Here is a 19,935-nt window from a genome sequence, read left to right as displayed (position 1 = left end):
CACTCATTCATGCACATGCACACATGCTCCCAGTCTCACACTCTCCCTCTCACACAAATCCATTCACATTTCCTAGCCTTTCCTGATAGAAGGGTAAGTGGGGGAGCTTCAAGACCCACCACTTCATGACACTTGGGACACCTTGGGGCAGAAGCCTCAGCAATCATGTAGGCACCCTGCACAATTTAGAACTCTGATCTTCCAGAGTGCCACATGAGTTGAGAAGGTTCATCCACAGCAGAAGATCTCAACTTTTGGAAGCCAACGAAGCCAGGAATGAAACTGAGTGGGTGGAGACAATGGACTCATTTCCCCTTTCATCTCATGAGCCTTGAATGCCCGAAGAAGGAATTGGATTATGCTGTCCAACGTGTGGAGAGAGGAGTGGGACTGATTACTGAAAAAGTAAAAATGTCATAGTAGCTCGAAATGGATTTAAATCTGATGGTTAAATTTTGGGTGCACCACTTCTTACCATCACCTTCATCTAATTGGTTTGATTGGCTTGTGCTCAACAGATGTCAAGTACATAAATTCCCGGCTGTGTACTTTACTACTCTTCCAGTCTACTGCTCATGCTCCTCTCTTCTTTAATTTCCCCTTTGATTCAGCAAATGCCATTTGGCTGTCAGATACCCCTCTGCCCTGGAATGCAGCCCAGGAAGCTAATCTTCATATCTTGCCTTGGCCATGAATAGATGGCCACTTACCTTTACAGTTCCTCATACCTGTCTCTTTGTTGCTCTTGATTTTTGTCCAGCTGCAATCTCTACTGTTCTCTGGCAGGCACAAAATCCTTTGGCACCTCTTTCCTATGTACCCAGAGCCCACAACAGAGGAAGCTCAATTATTACTCCATTATTTCCAGCTACTTCTGCAAGTATTATGTGCCCTGCCAACTCTCCATGGGCAGAGAACCAAGTTATTCTGAACACATGCCCATTTCCTAGAATCTACCTATTTGTGAATACTTCCATTTATCTCATAATCATTTTTATGCAGAGCCAAGTGGGGGATATGGGAAGATTTGGGGTTGTACGGTACTACAGTGACTTTGTGCTGTTGATCAGACATCTGATTTACATCACTGAGAGAGATCGAAAAGAAAAAAAGAGTATAATGTAGAAAAGAAAAGAAAAGAAAAGAAAAGAAAAGAGGGAAGGATATTGTATTCATTGAAAGATAATTTCACTGACTGTGCCCCTTTAGCTTTGGCAAATGCCCAATAATCATAAGAAAGCCACTGTCATGAATTCAATCTGAAAGTGCTACAGAACTTCACAAAGTTCAAAACTATAGCCTTCCTAAACAGATTCAGCTCCCAGAATCACAGTGTAAAACAATTGGTGTCATTGATAAGTACCATTCTTGACACTTACGCTGCCAACAGATTTTGGTCACCATACAGAAATCAAAGAAAACAGCATGAAAATGGACTTCAGTAATTTCTAATAAACCTATTGATAAACTGGTAAGTTCCCAGTAAGTCTGAAAGTTGTAACTAATTTTCCTTGGAGTAAATATTATAGCAAGTGCAGCCAAGAAAATTGCTCAGGTTTCTCACTTCAAGAACCCACCACAAAATTTGCTTCTAAAATCAATTTAAGCCTAGTTCAGTGAGAGTCTAAAGATGTTCACTTTCTCTGACCCCAATAATTTCCACCATTCTTATTAAACTATTTTGGCTTCCAGCAGTTCCCTGCTCTCAGCTCCCTGAAGGTTATCCTAAGAAGGAACAACCCCTCAAACTTGGTTTGAATTTTGGTTTAGAGGAAATTTGAGTAACCCTTCAAGCAAGCACTTTCATCAATGTATGACATGGAAGTCAAGCACCCCTGTGAAGCTGCCCTTCATATGGAAGTTAGAGGTGGAAGGGAGCAATTTACTACAATCATTCTCATTATGCTACTAGAATTGTTTCCCCCACCTCCCCACCTCCCCCATCCACTAAACCTGAGTTTAGACAAAAAAAGATTGTGTTGTATTTTTGGATATTGCTTATAGATTTTAAAATATTAAGTGGTTTATAAATGGTTTAAAATAAAATAAGTTCCATAAGGTTTGATCAACCGCCAGACTAAAATTCTGTAACTTTTAATCAACCGCATAGGGAAGCTATGTATTGTCACATTGTATTGTTCATATACTTTCTCCCATCATATTTGTTCACTGTAGTCTTTATAGCTTCAAGTGCCGTCCTGAAATGCCTGCTTTAATAACTTTCAGAGGAACTCTAAGAAACCTTTCATCTCCAGGTTCCGTATCTTGGCTCTTTTCTTTTGTTTCCCTTCCACTTGTATTTGAGTAAGTATTAAACACAAACCTTTGCAAGCTTCAGTAAGCAACATCAGTTAGTGAGATCTGTTGCTAACTCTTTATTGTGCCCATTGCATATGTATGCATCCCCATCTCAAATGGTTACATACAAATAATATCTGAATGGTGATCTAAGGTTTCTTGTAAAAATGAAAGTGGAGTGCTTGATTCTTGGTGACCACATCTCACTGAAACATGAAGGCGTTGAAAAGCTTGCAAGCAGACTGACTCTGTTGCAACCATCATAAATTCAATGAAAATGTCTCTTTACATCTTTCAGCCAAAAAAGAGTAACAATTTTCTGTACTTTTCAAAGAGTGTGAATGCTCCAGTGTTCGTTTGTGTCCACCTCCTTAAACAAGGTGAAGGACTTTTTACGCTGCCTTCAAAATGAACGTCTTCAGGTCTGGCACAGCAGAGTAAGCTCTCTGCAGCAATCAATAGTCTAGTAAATGCCCTACTTAGGCTGCACGTGCTGCAGTCCTTTCACACAAGGTGGTAGAGATTAATGGTGGCGAGGTCAATAAATACTTCATTAGCTTAATGCCATTGTGCTCTACTTGTTTTAGATAATGAAACTCAAGGTCTTGGAGGCCAAGGAAGAGGATTCATATCTTGTTTCTAAAAGCTAGCGAGACAAAGTAAACACTGCTTGCGAGGGCCCAAGAGGATGTGACACACCATCGTCTAGCTAATGTGTTAATCTATTAAAACAATTACAGTAGCACCCACTAAAAGGTGAAGTCTCTGTGTCATGCAGACAGCTGCCTACAGTGTACAAATGAAGGATATGTGGGGCCCAATTAAAGAGACCTTTGTGGATTAATCATAGGAACATAAGGAGCTGCCTTATCCCGAGTCTGAATGTTGGTCCATATAGAGCAATATTGTCTACAATGACTGACAGCAGCCTCCCAAGATTACAGACAAGCATCTCCCTGGCATTTCTGGAAAAGCTGGGGCTTATACCTGTGGCCTTTTGCACACAAAGCAGATGTTTCATCACTGATAATAGTGGGTCATTCCCCCATTGTTAAATGTGTGAGGGGGACACAGAAATGTTTTGGTTTACTCACTTTCTGGTTATTTCAGCTTAAAAATCCAGTTTACCATGTTTCCACATCAGTTTGTGGTTCATTTCTTTACAAAAAAAATCACCTCATGAAAATTCATCTTCATCTTAGTGTGAATTTACCTTGATATACTCATGTTTCTATGCAATTTTGCCTAATATGAACATTTTAATGAAGCCATCTCCCCAATAGTTATATTTACAGCAACGTGTGCATTTTTGTACAGCTAATTTCCTTAATACAGTTATAATGCAGTTTTTATGTTGTTTTCACTAATTAATGCATTTTTATAACTATTTTCCTCAGAATATGCATTTTCATACCTATTACAGTTGTACCTCTGGTTAAGAACTTCATTTGTTCCAGAGGTCCGTTTTTAACCTGAAACTGAGGTACACTTTAGCTAATGGGGCCGCCGCGCCACCACCGCGGAATTTCTGTTCTCATCCTGTGCTTCGAGTTAAGAACTTTGCTTAACTCGAGGTATTATTTCTGGGTTAGCGGAGTCTGTAACCTGAAGCGTCTGTAACCCGAGGTACCACTGTACTAGACTGAAGAACTATATTGCAAAAAATGGAAAAGTGCAAATGTCAATGGCTGGCTGTGTTTCAGTGCTCCTTGCCTCCACATCAGTTTCTGAATTAATTTTATTATTTTTAAAAGTTCTCATGAAAGTTAATTAGTATTTTAACAAAAACATCTCCTGATTTGAATATACAATTTTGTTTAATGTACACATTTCTGCAAAGCAATTTCCCCATGTATATAATGCATTTTGCATATATTCATTTTCATTTCTGCACACAGTACTTGGCTGGAGAACTGCATTGCAAAATCTGTGTAAGAGCAAATTTCGATTCATGTATTGTTTCAGAAAGTGCAGGTTATTATTATTACTACTGATATTAAATTTCTATGTTACCCTTCATCCAGTGATCAATCTAAAAGGACCAAAATGCATAACAAACAGAAAGCGATATGCTCCCCCATTGGAGGAGCTTAGGAAATTAGAAATTTGCTCTGCACTTCTGGATTGAAAGGAGGACCATGGAAAAAAAATAATTGGGTAAATTCACCTTTAAATGAGAATGGAGCTGAATTTCTCCTACATGCCTATAATACCATCACACCTGGTATGCTGTCATACTTTTTTCTCATTGCTTCCTTTAAAGTAGCATGCTGTATCGCCACCGCTGTGGAATATTAAACAAACCAAGAATACAAAAAAAAAAAAAATTGCATCTTTAATTGCATTGTTTCTTGTACAGTGGTTCAGATAAAGAAAAATAATCCTCCAAGGAGAATCATGGCAGAACCAGATGGGCTGTTGAATTCCTAATGTGCATTTGTCAAGTTTAGCATGCTGCATCTCCACTCCTTTAACAGAGCACCTTGGCTCTTCGCCACATTACAATAAAGCTGCTCTGGGAAGTTGGAAGTCACCAGGTGGGCTTGGATTAATTCCTTGCACTCTTCATTTTTGTTTGCCAAACTGCATTCCCATCTGCATCCTGCCCTGGTGCTACAGAGGTTCCTCGTCTCTGTAATCAAACACATCACTCTAAAGGTGAAACAGCTGGTATTTCAAGGATGGATATTAGTGATTTCAGTTAGGACCAGCTAATAATTTTATTTTCCCAGTTGCAAAATCCCCTGATCACAGTTGGTTTATGCCGCTAGGTAGAACATGATACGTGGAGGCCACAAACCTGAATTAAGGATAAAAGGCTACATAATGAATCCCGTAAGGGGCTTTGGAAAACCCCAAAGCTTTAGGCCTACTCCACTGAGACAAGTTTTGTTCCCTGCCGTGCCAAAAAGGGTAAGTCCTTTTGGAATGTGAATTCATTAGTAAGCAGACAGGTACTGCAGTCTTCAAATCAGTTTAGCCAAAATGCTTTGAGCAAAACTGCACATGAACTTTAATGCATCTATGTTATCATTTAATGCACATGTATTTAAAATACATCAGTGGATGGAAGTGGGGTTGATCATTAATATGATTAGCTCAGGTGTGTGCATGTGTGGGATTCTAACACTTTAATGGGGTAGGAGAACTAAAAAAGATTTCACATCTGGCAACCAATTACGCATTAGGTTTCAGATAGCACATGGGTAGACAAGTCTAAGGGACAAATTCTAGCAGCTATGGTGGCTTGCTGACCTGATGTAACATGTTTAGCAGTAACTCTGGAAGTGTATACAGTGGTACCTCGGGTTAAGTACTTAATTCGCTCTGGAGGTCTGTACTTAACCTGAAACTGTTCTTAACCTGAAGCACCACTTTAGCTAATGGGGCCTCCTCCTGCTGCCGCGCCACCGGAGCACGATTTCTGTTCTCATCCTGAAGCAAAGTTCTTAACCTGAAGCACTATTTCTGGGTTAGCGGAGTCTGTAACCTGAAGCGTATGTATCCTGAAGCGTATGCAACCCGAGGTACCACTGTACTCAGTTCTGACCAAACTAAGCTTCCTAGAGCAAAATATACATGTACTATCTGAAAACAAGGGGGCACATTGGTGAAATATATTGGCATTATTGTCAGCTCTCCTACTCCCACTACTGTGGTTCTGAAGCTAGCGTTAGCCTTCAGGGGAAATTCCTTGTTGGCACCAATGGGAGAATCCCTCCCATATATATATATATATATATATATATATATATATATATATCTCTGATTCAGAGGAGGACCTTTCCGTAGAACTGCAAGAGGGTAGGGTGAAATTCTCCCTCCATGCCTGCAATGAGCCTATTAATTATCAGCCTTGCCAGCTGGTGCAATTTGCATGAAAAGAAACACCTGCAAATGAGATGCAAGGATAAATAGGGAGAACAAGGTGGGTGTGAAGACAGATGAGCCAACTTTACTTGTGTTCTGCTAGGTTTAAGTATTTTTCAGAATGACAATTTAGGGAGAAGTTCTCTACACAAGAGACAAATCAGGTCCTCTCTTAAAGAGGGCACGTGCTGCAGTGAGACCTGGCAACCAAACCCTGTGTTGTGGGTGGCTAAGATTGGATAGCCACAACACCCAATTGGTAGGTCCCTTGATACTGGGTTTAATCAGGCCAATGGGACACAGGCTAAACAGATCAAGGGACCTATATACGCGACCCAGAGCTTCCTCTTTCAGTGCGTGCATCGGGGCACCTGTCCACCTCTCCCTACTTTTAGGGCATTTTGCACTTGACCTTGCTATGCCGTCATGTGTCGTCTGTTGTTGGGACAGGGGCATGGCAGGAATTTTCCCCACTTGGCTGATTGGCTGTTGCCATTTGGGTTTCGCCTGCTGTGTAGCAAATCGTCACAACTTGTAAGGTTGCGGATAGGCTCTGGTTCAGGTGACAGGGATGGGAGAATGCTCTCGCCATCCCTATGTGAAGGGTATTTTGTTAAAGGAATCCAGGGACTCGATGGTTTGGTCAACCCCTGTGAGGGAGTTGTGCCTGTGCCTGAGTCCAGGGGGGCATTTGTGTGGTAGAGATAGCCTGTTCCCAGCTTTCCACTTATCCAGATTTTCACCCTAGGCTGACCTATGCTGGTGCCCTGGGTCAGCGCTACCTACAACGTTGCAGGGAGCTAGTCGAACCAAAGCCTATGCAACCACTCACTTGCTGTAATCAATAAAGTTGTGTGCCAAAAATCAAACCAAAATTTGAGTCCTGTCTGAATTTATTTAAGGGGGAAGTTTAAAGGTCTGAACACGCAAACCAGTGTAAATTAATCCAGTGTAAAGTTGCAAAAGATCCAAACTCTATTCAGCAGTGGGCAGCTTAATCCTAGCAGAGGGAAAAAAGCCTTTAAAATATTGCTTGAGCTACAGCACCCTTTTCATTGGCTTGCCAGCTTACATGACTGAGCTGAATAGGCTTAGGATCCAGCCTACATCTCTCCCTCTCATCCTACCCCACCAGACTTCAAGAAGGCTACCTTTTCAAGGTTTATGCAGGCTTCATCTCTGCTGGGTCCCAGCTTGGACAGAAGCTGAGGCAAGGTTGAGGGAGTTACGCCAGAATAACTCAACTGTGCCAGGACCATCTTGGCAGATCTTGCTATAAGATTGCTCCCTAGAATGAAGATTTTTGTGTGTGTATGTTTTAAAGCACAGATTAATGTGGAAACATTAATTGTGTAATGGGTTTACGTGTGAGAAAATGGGATACAGTGGTACCTCGGTTCTCGAACTTAATCCATTCTGGAAGCCTGTTTGGTTTCCGAAATCTTTGAAAACTGAGACATGGCTTCCCATTGGTTGCAAGAGCTTCTTGCACTCAGGGGAAGCTGCGTTGCACGTTTGGGTTCCGAAAAGGGTTAAAAAATGGAAGCATTTACTTCCGGGTTTTTGGCATTTGAGAACCAAAATGGAGGCGTTCAGGAACCGAGGTACTTCTGTGGATAGGAAATAGGCTGAATCTTCCTTCCTTGAACTCCATTGTACAATCTCATAGTCAGTGACAAGATATTAGGACTGGAGAATGAGGACACAGTTCCCATCCTCCCTAACAGACACAGACAAATAGGCTTGGAAACTGACAAAAAATAAATAAATCCCTCCATAACTCTTTTTTGCAAACTTTTATCTGGATCATATACTTTTCAGATTGTATTGTGGAACAAAAAGCAACAGATATTTTACTGATAATATAAATATGTCAAAAAGTCTGCCCTGCTTTATGCTGGCTACACTTCATATTTTAAATTTTATTAGCCTGAAAGGACAGTGGATTTTCCCTTGTATGTAGGAAACCTCAGTGGTGTGCATTCTTATGATCTATGTAGCATATATAGATCAACATTTTAACTGTTATCTTTTAATCTAGCACTTCTCCACTGAGAACACAAGCCATTTGGAAGTTCTTTATTCTAAGTCATATCCTGGTGCCGCTTTAGTGCCAATGCATAACTGTTTGTGGCAGATATATTACAGAAACTTTATTAAACCCATCTGTTCAAATGCCTGTTTGTCTCTCCTTTATGTGAAGTCATTGTTTTAATAAACCCACTGTGCAGGGATATGAAGAACAAAAGCCACACAAAGTCAAGTCACCTTTGCTGATGTGCTGATGGCTACCAACTGTTCAGTGGGCCCATCAGATGTCACTCTAAAACTGAAAAGCTCCAGAAGTGCAAAGCCTGCAATCGTATTAAAACAAGTTGGTGGAAATAGTTTTTTCAGAATGAGGAGGTGCAATTTGAAAAGTCACACATATATATCCTTGTTAAACAAAAAAAACAGAAAACTAATATATTTTCCTTGAGCAATACCAATTCAAATTATATTTTCTGTATCTTAAAAACATATGGTTTCATTAGCTGAGTGAAGTGGGGCTTTTGGTTTCACTCACTGCTGAGCATTCTTTGTTTGCATAAATATGTTATGGATAATGTAAGTTGAACAGTTAATGTGCATAATGACTGGCCATTGTGCACATTCACCATGCAATATGGATAATGTGCACATCATGTATTGATGAAGAAGGGTTGTGCACATTTCCTGGGCAGTATACACAATATCCAGCTGGTTTGGGGGACTATGCATATCTCAACCATTTGTGTATATGTGTTTTCTGCTCCTTATGAACAATCTTTAGCAGGGCTTTGGAAATGTACATAGTTTAACTGCATCTGCCCAGCACGCATAGTCTCTGTTGGGGCTCTCTTACCAAGAGAGTATTTGTCCAAAACCTGGATCTAGGCATTTGTGGAATTCTTCTTTTACTCCTTAAAACCAAGTACAACCAAACACATTAGAAGCCAACAACACACACACACACACACACACACACATACATACACACAGAGAAAAATTGAGTTGTCATCTTGGCACACCTTGCTGATATCGAGCTAAATCCCCTTCTTTGCCTGAGTGATCTCTGTGGGGTTTATCAAAAGAGCAAGTTGAGGCTGGAGAGTCCTGCCCTGATATGGGAGTAGGGCAGGAAAACAGCAGCTTTGAGACATAGGAGAGGAGAGAGGGAAGATGTGTGAGAGAATCAAGGTCATGACAGAATAAGAGAAATCCAAGCAGGGAGAGATTAGCTCCTGGGGCTGATCTTTTGTTTTGCAGATTGCAAAATCCTTTATAGATACAGCTCTGGGGGATTTAAATAGAGACTCCTTCTCATTTCCCTTTCATTTTAAACATTTCTCTCTCTTGGAACCTTTTGTGAGTTCCACATTCAAACCCAAAACCACAAGACGTACAAAATGGATTAACAAAGGATTACAAGAATGGAGAGAGGAGGGGCAAGTGTCACTGTATTTCCAAATCCTTGCTTCTGCTCCATTAAAAAACCGACCTCCAATACTGAGCTGCTGCATATATACAGAGGGACACTTTTTACACAGAGCCATATGTTAATGAGACTGTCAAGAGAGCAGCTTTTTAAATTAAAAAAGAAAATAGTGCACAGATTGGTAGAGGATTTAGCTGGTTTTTAAGAAGGTTAATGTGGACATTCATTATAAAGTCACAATGTCTAAGGATTTGAATGCATGCCTAGGCGCTAACTACACTAGATGTGCAACTGTACCTAACGTAGCTCTGCCAGAGTTTTCCTTTTAACGAAAAGTAGCTTGGGAAGATGGGGATTTGGGATGAAGATACAGCTGCTGCTGCTGCTGGGGATATAAATCTTTCCTAGCTCAAAACTTTCCAACTACTCTTCAGTTGCTTCCTTCTGTCCCCTTGCTCCCCTGCTCTTTTGCTGCCTCCCAAAATCCCTTTCTTGGAAAACAAAAACTAGCATTATGGCTATGTTTGAGCATCATACTTAGTTAGCTCCTTATGCTATTCTTTCTATATATTTTAATTATAATAGTGAAAGAGTTGTTCTTTGTATAAGAGATGGAGTGCTGGACTTGGAATGCAGAGACCTAGGTTCAAATTCCTACTTGCCCAAGGAGTTCAGCAAAGCTAATTGGAGAAAATGTTTATTCAACCAGCTCACTTTTTCCTCATCTATAAGATCTAATGTCTGTACAATCCAGAGCTGGTTTTCTCAATTTCTTCACTCTGTCCCATGTATTACCATTGACCAGAAACCACAGCCTCTTATTTAAGCCCTGGTTGACCTTAAATTAACCTGTCTACTAAATATGAACAGAGTGCCTTATTTGAAGGAATAAGGGGGGGGGCTATAACTTATCTCATCTAGTGGCAAGTGTTCATATTTTAAAAGAATGTCCTCAGTACCAGGGACATCTTTATTTCAGGTCAGCATTGATAGTTTCTCCCATTCTTTAACATTTCATATATTATATCCCTTATTAAAATCTTTTACATAAAGCACTACTGCAAGAAGAGGCACTGGTGGGCTAACCTTGTTAAATTTCAATAGACTTTTAATATGGAGATGTTGGGTTTGAACAAGAAATGTCCCACTGCAAGCTGAAGGCTGCTTCTGTTTTCTTCTCCTTCGTTAGAAAAGAGAACTGAAATTCAGCAGAAATGTGTTTCTGTTAGCGCAATGCATTGCAGTGTGTCTTAAGAAGTACCATAAGTCAGTGGTAGAGCATCCGTTTTTGCATGCAGGAGGTCCCATGATCAGTTCCTGACACCTGCGGGTAGGACTGGGATTGTCCCCTGTCTGAAACAATGGGCAGCTGTTGCCAGTCATTGTACACTTGTGAGCTACACAGACCAATGATCTGTTTCGGTGTAAGACAACTTCCTATGTTCCCAAGACATCTGCTAACAGCTAGATTTCAGCAATTTCTTGCGTATCACTTTACACAATGTCTGCTAACATCACCATCATCCATTAATTTTATTTTTTTTTACCCTGCCTTCACTTTGATATTTTTTTCATATTTAACCTCATGTGCTATGTCCCTATTTGGTGAAGTTTCCCACAAGTTCTTGTGCAACAGCTTGCGGAATGGTGCCTCTGCTTTAATTTCTGAGACTGGCATTTCTTTGGATCCAACTCTATATCTTTATTATTGCCTTTGTTTCTTGAACTAGATAGAAACTCTGAGGCCCTTATGCTATATTTCAAAAGTCTGGGAGAATATTGCTGTTCTTGTACTTTCCTCTGAGATTCCCTTTCTTTCGTTGCCCATTCCATGAAAGACTGAACTTGGTAGACATAAAAATACTTAACGAAGCTGGTTGCCACTCACGCATAGGCCCCTCCACTGTGCCTGGCAATAGGAGAGGAGCAGTCAGCAAAGTCTTCTGCCTGCCCAAGCAGCAAAGACCAGCAGATGGGCAGCTCCCTGTACTGGATCTGAGAGGGAACCTGGGTTCACTCTTGAGCTAGACATTCATGAATGCACCTGGCCCCGCAGGCTAAACACTGCTCTAATCTCTTTCTGTAGCCTGAGGTTTCACAGGCAAGATACTTGTTCATCTGAAGCATTGTCTTCTGAAGCAATTATATGTAACAACTTTCATTTCAACAGAACCATCTTAGCATTTAGACTCCAAATATTGCTTTAAAAAAGAACAAGTTATAGGAAGTTAGCAAACAGAATGTGTCATTGAAAACCCCCCTCCAGTCATAGCATCTTCTTCCAATTCTCACAGACCCTTAGGGGATTCTGGTTTTTACATAATTTGTCCTATTCAGTAGAAAAATATGCTAATAATTGCACGCAAAAAGGGTTTCATTGTTGCCTTCAATTCTTTTTTCTTTTCCCCCTTTTCCCTTCTTTTATTCAAATGATACAGATAAATTGAGAGCTCTGATAAGGGCATGCTTATGGCAAGACAGGGGTTTTTTTATATAAAAATGCAATTATTTGCAGATAGATTTCATTTACTAGGATTTAGATTTGATAGTGAAAAGGAATATCGTGAAGATAAATGTGTCTACATGGTGCACAATTTCATGCTCATTTTCCAAGAGGTTCATTAACGTTAGTGCGGAAGAAGTTAAAAATAATAAGAAAATGCATTTTCTTCCACTAGTGCTATCATCTTTCTGTCTATTCCAAACTTTAAAAAAACACAATAGTTACAAATGGCTTGTGTATTGTTGGTTTGAAAACTGAAAGATGGCAAGGCTACCATTGCCTGCCTCCCCTGCCCAATGCTGCTACATCTGGAGGAGAGGAAATGGTGAGAGGAAATGGAAAGAAACAAAGGTAGGTGACCACAAAAAATACTCTAGCATAATAATAATAATAATAATAATAATAATAATAGGCCTTGTTCTGCACCCAATATATGCAGGGCACCTTTGCCCAGTGGCCCTGGGGCCAATAGATTACACCAAAATACTGAAGAAAATTCTGTCCAGCATCTTGCCCATGCAATGGGCTCATGGGAAAAGCTGTCCCATGAGCCCTTGCAAAGGGAAGAGGGAAGCCTATACAAGGCTGCTTCCACTGGTGCTCAGGGCCATTTTGCCTCAAGAGCTTCCCAGCCACCCACCCTCAGGTTAGAGCCTTCTCTAAGCCATTTTGGGTTACTGATTGACAGGGCCAGAAATGATTTCCACCCCCCAGCCATGATTAGTGGTTGGGGTTTTTTCACCTTCCCTCAGTGAAATTATGCTCTTTCTTTGTTGGGGGGAAGAACATTGTTTGTTGAGAGCAGAAATAGCATTGGGCAGGATCAACATAGTATGGGGGGGGCGTAAGGTGCCTGAGGGAAGGACTGACCATGGTACGCCCCAAATTTGGGTTAGGGTATGTGCCTGGTTGGAATCTGCACCCTGGTCGCTGAGTGAGACCTTGCTTGCTTGGCTTTCAAGACAGCAAGGTTCAATACTGGCCGACTCCCATGGAACAGGTTTGGGCCAGTCGTAACCCAGCAAACCCGTTCCATCAACGTGGGATTTGTGGAATGGTGAAATGATCCTGACCCCAGTGTCATGCCAACCGTTACCCTGCCTACTGGCCTGATTTTATCCCATCACCATTGTACAGTCTGATCATTTGCTGCTCTCATAGGTTACATAATGTGCCTGCCTGGGTAATCATCATCATCATCATCATGTTTCTTCCAAGGGAACTCTGGGAACTGTAGCTCTTTGGGGGGGGGGATAGGGAACGCCTAACAACTCTCTGCACCCTTCACAAAATAGAGTTCTCAGGATTCTTTGGGGGAACCCAGGGCTGTTAAAAGTTGCATCACACTGATTTAAATATATAGTGCAGATGGGGCCATGGAGGCTGTGTTAGGACTACGGAATGATTTCACTGTTCCTTAGGATAAAACAAACACTGCTTCACTTTTTACAATTGCAAAGCCGTAACCCAAGCTGACTGGACTAGACAGAAACATGCTGAACAAAATGTTCTGACAAATTGTATGTAATTTCATTTAAAAAGCTTTCCCTGGCAAAAGCAACGGAGCAGCGCTAACTGTGAACGGAATACCTCCTGGTTTGTTGAATCAGGTCACAAGTCCCATTGGTATAATGCCCTTCCAATTTCAGATGATATGGCTTGTTGAAATATTTAAGTAGGATAATGCTTCTATATAAGGAAAGATACAAAAGTCGCTGCCTTCCTATTTAAAGAAAGCACAGAAAGAGCCAGAGGAGGGGGTGGGGAAGGAACTGCCAGAATATTCTTTTATGAGTTAAACAGAATGAGAAGCACCAAATGTTAATCGGAAAAGTAAATCATAATGCAATTTCATTTTTCAAAAAGCAACTTAGTACTGCTGATTTGAACAAATTAGTTATACTACCTTGCCCTCTTCTTTGAAAGTCTTTTAAATGTTAAATCAGTGGAAGTAGCTTCTTTCTTAAATTATCGCGACTGAGATGCTGTCTGAAGGGCAGGCTGTTATCAACTGGGAGGGAAAACACAACCCCACACATGTAAGGCCTATTGACTACCTTTGTGTGTGAATATGAGAACACTTCGAGAGAATGAGGCTTCCCACTTAATTTACTGCTATAGAAATGTATGTTATACGATTTATGGAGCAATCCTATGTGCAAGAAGATGAAGCGCATGTAAGTTATGCTGGCTACATCAATTACAAACCCCATTCAATAGTGGGGCTGCTGTTCTGGCAGAAGGAAAACAAGCCTTTAAAATACAAGCAACTCCCCACTTGTGCAGGGGTTGTGTTCCTGGTCACCGTGCATGTCAGCGGGACACACAGAAGTCTGCTCCACTGCGTTCCATCTCATTCTGCCCCTACCTCACTCCTTTGCAGTGCTGAAAACTGTGCATGCACCAGCGGTTGCACACGAGTGGGGAATTGCCTATAGTGTTCTTTGTCAGGTTGCCAGGTCATGTGATTGAGCAGAAAAAGGGCTTAGGATCCAGCCTTAGCCCCATCCCTGCAACACCCCTATAATGTCCCTTTCAGCTAGGTGAGCCTTGGGTTAGCCAGTTTGAGCAAATTATGCCAGTTGATCTATGGCTGATCTGGATTGGAGATTTAATCCTGGGTGAACCCAGTGGAACCATCTCAGTCGGCTGAGAGGGAAATCAGCTGTATCTGAAGCTGCTCATCTCAAAAGATCTTGCCATATAATTGCTTCCTTAGTCTTATGTGATGGGGAGAAATTAAATTCATCACACCTTCAGAGGCAAATATACCAAATCTGCACTTCCCAAAGTAACAAGGGAACCAAAACACAGCCACCCTTTGAAATTTACCCTTATTTGAGTTTTGTGACACATTTCTCCAACCAAGCAATGTTTACACAAATGCATAAACTGAAGTGTGCATACAGTAATGGCATACAGTAATGGCATACAGTAAAGGCATACAGTAATGGAAGTAGCATACAAACATAGATTGTATTGGTATTATTTCAAAATAGCATGTTGGGAAACTTTGCACTAAAATGCTGATGAGATTTCATGAGGATTATTTTTTTAAAATAAATAAATCACAAATTGGTGAAGAAATGCAGATAACTGAACTTGAGATTCCAAAAATGGTAGACTGGGGGAAATGAAATTGACAGATTCTCCATCCCTACTCTAGTAGAAATATAAATTCATGACATTTATTACTCTCGGGTGATGCTAAGCTAAATACAGGCATAGACAAACTTGGCCCTCCAGATGTTTTGGGACTACAACTCCCATCATCCCTCGCTAACAGGACCAGTGGTCAGGGATGATGGGAATTGTAGTCCTAGAAGATCTAGAGGGCCAAGTTTGCCTATGCCTGACTTACAAGTGGAACTTACAGCCTAAAGTGTTAATCAGACTATCCATACCCCCTTGGCAATATTTCTTCATGATTTAACAAAAGACCCTGCTTTATACCAGCGTCAAATTAGCCAGAGTCCCTTGTGTGATAGGATTAAGTCTGAATCTGCTATTCTAGTATCAGCTTATTGATTTACACTATGGAAGACAAATCTAGAATGCCTCCCCGGGGTTTACATTTTGCTGCTAAAAGGAAGTCTGTTTAAAAGCGATGAAACAAACGTGAGCAGAAAATACACCTGAATCTGCAAAACCACATAATTGTTCAAGCAGTAGGAAGCACTTTGTTCCCTGAGAAGGTTAAGCCAGAAACCTTGAGAGATTGGTGAACAAAATCCTGCCAACTTGGGGGTTAAAAAAATATGGATTCCTAAATGCTACTTGGACCTAATTCGCACAATTTCCACACAAGGCATTCTACATAAGCAAGTCCTAGCTCATTCACATAATGTTACTGGACCACCAGCATGCACATCACCGGGACATTCTTTTCCCTGGCACTAAAGCCCATTCCACAAGTGGTCTCCATGTGTGCATAGAATGGGAAGTGGGAGAATAGGTCCACTTGTCCCACTGCCTCCATCCCCCAACTCAGTGGTGGACTTTGGGCTCTCAAAACTCAACGGTGCCCTGTATGATGCTAACATCCGGTGCCCCCTGCCTCTCAGGCTCCGTTCTACAGCATTGTTGTGGCATCCTCTGCCCCACCCCAGTCAACATCCCACTGGCTCCACTCCGTAACCTCCAAAGGTGCTACAGAAGGTCTGGAGAGCCTGACCATGTCCAGGTGCACATGCACAAACTCCCCATTCTGCCTGTCTGTCAAAAAATGCAGAGCTAAGGGGATGGACATGATAGGCATGTTGATGTTGGAGGGTAGGGCATGTTAAGATATTCTGTTCCACCTTAACAGACATGTGGAATTGTTGTATGTCGCATGTCTGTTTACACTCCAGCACAGCTTGCTGGGAACTTCCGTTTGTGTGAATAGCTTTTGCTTATGCTGCTTGCTTGGACATGAAAGGGAGAAGACATGTTTTTCCTTTGTCCTGATATACACTGAATAAACTGCCTGTAAATATGCTCTCACAGCTGCTTCCTGCCACTTCTGTTTGCGCAGTGTTATTGACTCTGCTGTTTAGAGTGTGCTCCAGCTTCTGAAGGCTTCTGAAGCTGTGGGTCACTGTTTCATGCTGAGCCAAGGACTGGAGATCGCCCGGCTTACCGGCCAGTGGGCTGGGGCCAGCTGGGGACTTGCAAATTGCCCCAGTTCCTTGGCTACATCCCAACAGGGCAGTGGGTGCCAACCACCTTCCACCTCCGCATGTTGAGTGAATGTATGGAGGGAATTTTAAAAGAGTCTTTAGTGAATCTTCATGTAGATTAGGGCTCCCGCAGAGGCTTGGAGCATAGCTAGGGATGGATCGGTCTTGGAAGTTCCCATCCAGAAATAAGCTGGCTATTTTGCTTGCTATCAAGCAGCAATCCTTTATATCTAGCGTATTTCTGGATTAGGTGTGCATGCGTGCAGATATGCCTTGTAGGCAATCGGCTGGCCACTGTGAAAACAGGATGCTGGACCATATGGGCTGGTGTGATCTTTTCTTATGTTCTTAGCAGAATCATGGATCTGTAATGATGCAATCCAGCACTTTTCAAGTTGAGGCTGCAGAATGGAAACCCTCCTTTTAGTGGTAATCCTAATCATATCACATTATCCACTAAATCATTTTTGAAATATACGTGCAAAAGCATAACACTGTGTCACATGTCCCCCCCCCCCCCTTTTTGGACAATTCTCTGTGTATTTAATATTCACAGCTTCTTAACATTTTTTTAAAAAACCAAAAAAACCCACACACCTTTCCCCTGTAGAAATGATTTCTTTTTCATGTATATTATTACATTTGAACGGTTCCAGGCTGTTATAAATCAGTCTCTTCCCAAACAGAGTTGTTTCATCCTCAAGGGGAAGAAGTGAATCAACAGCATTCAAATCTTCATTTTGCACCCTGCCAATTTGTGACGGCGGGAGGGGATTTTGAAGATAATTGAATTTTTCTTACAAATTATCCCAATATAACAAAATGTGTGGATATGCTATTTTTCAGCAACTGTATATCCTCTTTAATCATGTAGGAGTGTGAATGATAGATGGTGGCAACGTTTTCTCATGGTCACCTTCCCAGAAGACCCAAAAGAGTCTAATTCTGTAACAATATATTTTTCAGGGGTCATACTACTAATTCACGAGCCTGCTTTCTCTCAAAGTCATTGAATTAATTATGTACATTGGGTCCCTGCAAAATAAGAAAGGGGAGGAGGAGTGTTCAGTAGTAGTGATGGAAGATACAAAATGCAAAACATTTTCAAGTAAAAAGTACCGGTAGATACCACAACCTAAATAGCTTCCACACCGCGATGGATTTATCAATTTTGCTTCTCTATGTTGCTCATTTTTCCCAATCTTGAATTTGGTTTTTCACATATCTGCAGCATGTGAAAAATCCTCATGAAAATTAATCAGTATAGTAGTGCAAATGTCTTCCAATAAACACATTTTTTTGCATGCAGGCTTGACTACGCATTTTTCCAAGCAATTTTTCCTAATGTAAGGCATTTTTGTAAGTTATTTTCATTAATATATATGGTTTCATGTACATTTTCCCCAATATATGCATTTGACATCTTTCCGGGATTGGACATCTTTCCGCAGGGCCTGCAAGAGGGAGCTATTCCGCCAGGCCTTTGGGCAGGCGGCAGTTTGACTTACTTTCCTTTGTATAAAACAAGCCAAAGGAGGCCCCCAACCCGCTCACAGGTCCTTGTATGATCAATGGAAATAGTTGGTCCTGGCAAGTATTAACCACTCTCAATTCCAACCTGATAATTGCCACCTGCACAATTTTTAATTTATCTGAATTAATTTTAAGATGTATTTTTATTAATTGATGTCTGTTTTTATGCATACTGTGTTGTTTTTGATGTTAGCCACTCTGAGCCAGCCTTGGCCGGGGAGGGTGGGATACAATTAAAATTATTATTATTATTAATGCACATATTGTTTCATTAGAGAACTGCATGACAATTTTTGCAAATGTCAAAGATAGCTGTTTTTCTGTTTGTGCATTGGTTGTGGAAATGCATATTAAGCAGTTTCTCGTTACAATGCAAACAAAATTGAATTCTGTTATGTACTGAATTTCTCACCCTGGGCCAGCAGGGGGATACTGTAGATAGTTATGCAAATAAGGGATCGAAAGTGACGTTCAGTGATTGGATAGTTTTAGAAAGTTGCAACAGTTACGCTGTTCTGGAGCTCTATATAAGCAGGCTGACTGAGCTCCTCAGTTCAGTTCTGTTTGAAGAATCGCTGTGTCGTCTGATATGTTCACCCACAACTTAACAAATTCCTCCTCCATCCCTGCAATGCAAGGGGGGAGAAGACAAAGAGGAACACAGTTCTTTGCTCTTTCATAAGCCTGCCTTGATACAGAGATCTTCTTAGAGCCCATTCTACTTCTCCTCCTGCTGTCAGTGGTGGGCAGGTGGTGGCCAAATGCTAAGGACCTTTTCAGTAGTGATGCCTAATCTCTGTGATGGCCTTCCCAGATATTCTTCTTGCCTGGCACAATGCTGTTATCCTTTTGGCACCAGGTGAAGGTAATTTTATGACTCATGGTGCAATCCAAACCCTAAATCCCCTAGGTTGAGGGGGATGGGCCATTGTAACACCCTCTTCCCACCTCAGCTAGGTCTAAGCAGGCTGAGCCAAGACTACAAGAACTTACATCAACATAGCCCCTGAAAAAGTAGGCATTCTGGGGGTATGGGAGGGAGGAGTGCAGAGGTGGGGACTTACACTAGATCCCAACTTTGGTCAGACCGGTCATGTAACCTAGCAACCTGCTAGACGCTCTCCTGGTCAAAAGGGTGATGTTAGTAAAACTTTGTTTTAATGTCTTGCTTTACCTCTGCCAAGGAAACGGAAAAGAAGAAAGGAAGCAGGAGAAAGGAAGCAGGAAACAGGAAACAGGAAACAGGAAACAGGAAACAGGAAAGGAAAAAAGGTGGGAGCCTGCAAATGGGCAGGGAGCACAACAGATGCTGGTGTGCTGCCTCACTGCTCATCACATGAGTGGCTGTGGCTTGAACATGCATCATGCAAATCTTCCACAATTTCCCCCCGGGTTGAGGGTACTGTAAACAGATTATTTTCCAGACCCAATGAAAATGGAATTGAATACTAAACTTGAGCTATATTCCATTCCATTCCATTAGTTTTCAAGAATTGGTTTTTATGTCATGCGAAAGTTCAAATATAATACAGAAAATAACAATTAGGGAAATGTCAGGAAAATGAAATAATTTGTCATGTGAACGCAGTCCTTGTTGGTATAAGGATTATAAA

Source organism: Podarcis filfolensis (assembly GCF_964270895.1).
Source record: "Podarcis filfolensis genome assembly, chromosome: 7".
Lineage (NCBI taxonomy): Eukaryota > Metazoa > Chordata > Lepidosauria > Squamata > Lacertidae > Podarcis > Podarcis filfolensis.
The sequence above is the reverse complement of the archived record's forward strand: the minus strand, read 5'-3'. Positions refer to the sequence as shown.